The sequence below is a fragment of the Equus asinus genome, chromosome 10 (genome assembly GCF_041296235.1).
Source record: "Equus asinus isolate D_3611 breed Donkey chromosome 10, EquAss-T2T_v2, whole genome shotgun sequence".
Classification (NCBI taxonomy): domain Eukaryota; kingdom Metazoa; phylum Chordata; class Mammalia; order Perissodactyla; family Equidae; genus Equus; species Equus asinus.
The window spans coordinates 97,155,801-97,160,106 of record NC_091799.1 but is presented as its reverse complement, the minus strand read 5'-3'; positions in this window follow the sequence as shown (position 1 = coordinate 97,160,106).

Below are 4,306 nucleotides of genomic sequence, written 5' to 3'. Positions count from 1 at the left end.
ACAAAGTCACAAATTTCTGGTAAAAGAAGTTGCCACTGCTAATTCTTTGGGGACAGTGTTGTCAATATCCATTCAAATGAGAAGAAGGGGGGGAGGAAGGAAGAAGAGGAGAAGAAGAATTAAAAATAGAACAATTGTAAAGTTAATGCTCTGTCAGAAATATGCTATTGCGTATATGCATGGGGTGGGAAATGTACTACTATGAGATTTGGTTTTTTGACTCTTTAAAATCTCTAATACATAAACATACAGGTGATCTTCCTAAAACACAACCTTATTTTCTAATAGGAAAGACTGATTATTTGCCTCCTGTACAAAAGAGGCAAATTATTTGCAGAAACTGAGGTTAAAAATAGCTCTGGTGATATTGTCTACAAAGCTGAAAAATGCTCTTTTTTGTTTCATAGTCTCGTTAAAGAGAGAAAGCAGAGGGAGTGTGAAATGAAGACTGAGAAACCACACACTCTTTCTAAAAGAACACAATGCAAGAAGCTCCCCAATGATTTAGGAAAATAAAGTCGATATTTGAGCTAATTTCATAAGAATGAAGCTTCAGTAAGTGACTAAATAGATACAATTCCTTTTTAGGGGATAGATGGCATAGTCTCCTCTTACGCTTTCATGAAAAATACAAACTCTTCTGCCGTCTTAGCTGGAAAAATGGTACCCCCTGCTCAAAAGATTGAAGCAGAACTGTTGATCAGGGCCTGAGGAAGTTCCAAAGAGATAGGATGGTCCACTGCCTCCTATTCTTAATTTGTCTTTGCAGCATGTACACGAATCACCTTAGATAAGAAACATATCCACAAAAAGAGGAATAATGGGAGCACTTTTGACTTATCAAAACTCTGATCCCATTTAATAGCCTCCAGTTTTTTCCTAGTAAGAAGAGATCATTTTTATTTTTATTTTTATAAGAAAGGAGGTCAGGAAGCTGGACCTGTGGTGCAGTGGTTAAATTTGGCGTGCTCTGCTTCAGTGGCCCAGGTTCACAAGTTCGGATCCCAGGCGCAGACCTACACCACTCGTCAGCCATGCTGTGGCAGCTTCCCACATATAAAGTGGAGGAAAATTGGCACAGATGTTAGCACAGGGCTAATCTTCCTCAAGCAAAAAAAGAGGAAAATTGGCAACAGATGTTAGCTCAGGGCTAAACTTCCTCAGGAAAAAAAAAAAGAAGGGAAGGAAGTCAGTGCTTGATTTTGCAACCACTGCAGTGCAATAATATTTAACAAATACTTGAAACTTTAAATGAGGTGTAAACAATATCAGCAGCAAATGTGTGTCTGTGGACTGCTTCATGAAGCAAGATACGGGGCTCAATAAAAACTCAGAAAATACATAAGTTATCCCACAATGGTGTAAAATGTATCAGAAGAAACTCACCAACAAACTGGTGGAACTAATATTATGCAGATTAATTCAGAGTCCTGGACATCAAAGAAGTCATAAAAACATGTCTAACAGGAAGAATCCATTATGCCATCTGGAATTCAGATTTCTAGTTCCAAACCAATTGGTAGCATGAATTAATCTTTTTAGTGGAAATAATCTGCTATAGTCGATAAATAACAAAATATGAAATAGTGGTCACATATGTTACACAGAATACAGAGGCCCATACATAATACTCTCACAACACTAAACCATAGTTACCTGAAAAAGAATATACCTGAAATACGAATTGATAGACATTTTAGCACTGCAATAAATATTGCCAATTACATCTATTATATACTATTGATAAGTGTGGGTTAAGGATCAATCCATCACATTTTCAAGGTTTATTTTCCCTTTTTGAATTAGGATTTAGAAGTGACGAGACGTTGCACTCTGCTTCTTTGAAGAGGCAATCTCAATTGGAAGAACAGGTGTCGTGTGCTGAGCGCTTCCTCGATGCCAGGCAGCGGGCTGAGATGGTGCAGCCAGGATCTGAACTAAGCAGTCTTAATCCACCTCTCATCCACTTAACCTCCCAAACACACATTTGGAGAGTGTGATTTCACAGCTTTCTCCTCCTAAAATCCCTTCCTTGCCTCTAGCTGGCAGTGACTTTGACGTCTTTTATCTCTTTCTGCACCCTAAGAGACGGATAAATGCCTGGGATGGGGAAGGAGGCAGCAGGTTGGGGGATGGCTGCGGAGATCGACTGCCTCACACCTCCTCTACTGGGAGTTCTGGAGTGGGTGCGCCTGCTCTGGTGTGTGGGACTGGGGAGGTAGCCACTGTCAGTGTCCCAAGAGGCTGAAACCGGCTTCACCTCATCTGCCCCAGTCAAAGGATGCCATCGCCTTCCACATTCCCTGGATAGCAGGGTAGTAGCATCTAGTTCTGGTAAGGGATAGTCTTCCAACAATAGACAGGGAGTTCACACATCCTGAATAGATCTGGTACAACTTGTCTTTCCTGCTCTCACTTTCCTGGTACAGCAATTTCCTCCTCACTTAATTTAAGTGGCATTAAATCCTTTCTGCAAAAGGCTTGGACATAAATAAATAAAGCACCTCTCTGAGGCAATGGAGCTGGTTTGCCTACCTCATTCATGCCACTGTTTATTTAGTTACCAGGTTGAATGTCATCCAAACTCAGAGTTCAAGAGCTTGGTTTCAAACACTAGTTGACATAAACAGATAGGAAACTGAACGTCAGATTGAAGTGGCTGAATTACTCTATGCAACTCTGGAAGAGCTTCTGTATTACCATTTTGCTAAATATGACTTCATATCAAATAGTTTATCTTCTTTAACCAGAGTAGGTGGCAGCCTAAGTGATCATTACCAGTGCCTGAAACTACTTAACTGGGAAAGGTCTTGTATACACAAATTAGAGAAATACTTGAAATGTCCCACTCAGCCAGTGACACCTTGATTCAGTGCTACAGTAAATACAAATTATTAGTAACACACTGAGAAAGAAGGGGAAAGGAGAGAGAAATTCTGGTGCCCACAGAGGGTGGGGAAAGAGAATACCCTACTAGACAGTTAATTTCTTAAAATTACTCTATTATTGACTATAGGCCTAATAAACATTTTCTCAGTAAATGAAAAAGTGAGTGAAAAATGGAAGAAGGGTGAGGGGAGAAGTTTTTAAAAATGGAAACTGATTCTACTTATTTGCTTTATAAAGAATAGGCAACAACAAAGCTACAATAATCAAAACACTGTGGTACTGGCATAAAGATTGATATATGAATCGATGGAATAGAGTTGAAGTCCAGAAACAAAACCTTACATTTACGGACAAGTGATTTTTGACAAGAATTTCAAGATAATTCATGGGGAAAGAATAGTCTATCCAACAAATGGTTCTGGGACAACTAGATATTCACATGTAAAAAAATGAAGTTGAACCCCTACCTCACACCAACCACAAAAATTAATTCAAAATTCATCATAGACCTAACACAGGAGCTAAAACTATAAAACTCCTAAAAAACATGTATAGAAGTAAATCTTTGTTACCTTGGATTAAACAATGATTTCTTAGATACAAACTAAAAGCACAAGCAATAAAAGAAAAAAATAAATTGGATTACATCAAAATTAAAACCTTTGGGTGGCTGGCCCTGTGGTATAGTGGTTAAGTTCATGCACTCCACTTCAGCAGCTTGGGTTTGAAGATTTGGATCCCAGGCATGGCTCTACATAACGCTCATCAAGCCATGCTATAACAGCATCCCACATACAAAATAGAGGAAGATTGGCACAGATGTTAGCTCAGCGACAATCTTCCTCAAGCAAAAGGAGGAAAATTGGCCACGGATATTAGCTCAGGGCCAACCTTCCTTACCAAAAAAAAATTAAAACTTTTTTTGTGCTTCAATGGACACTAGCAAAAAAGTGAAAAGACAACCTACAGGATGGGAGAAAGTATTTGCAAATAATGTATCTGACAATGGATTTATATCTAGAATACATAAAGAACTCCTACTAATTAACCATTAAAAGTCATATAAACCAACTTAAAAATGGGCAAAGATTTGAATAGACATTTCTCTGAAGAAAATATGCAAATGGCCAAGAAGCACATGAAAAGATGCTCAAAGGCATTAGTTATAAGGGAAATGCAAATCAAACCACAATGAGATAACACATCATACCCACTGGGATAGCTAAAATAAAAAAGATGACAATAACAAGTGTCCATGAACATGTGGAAAAATTGGAAGCCTCATTCGTTGCTGGTGGGAATGTAAAATGGCACAGCTGCTTTGGAAAATAGTTTGGCAAGCCCTCAAAATGCTAAACATAGAGGTACCATCTGATTCAGCAATTCCATTCCTAAGTGTGGACCCAAGAGAACTGAA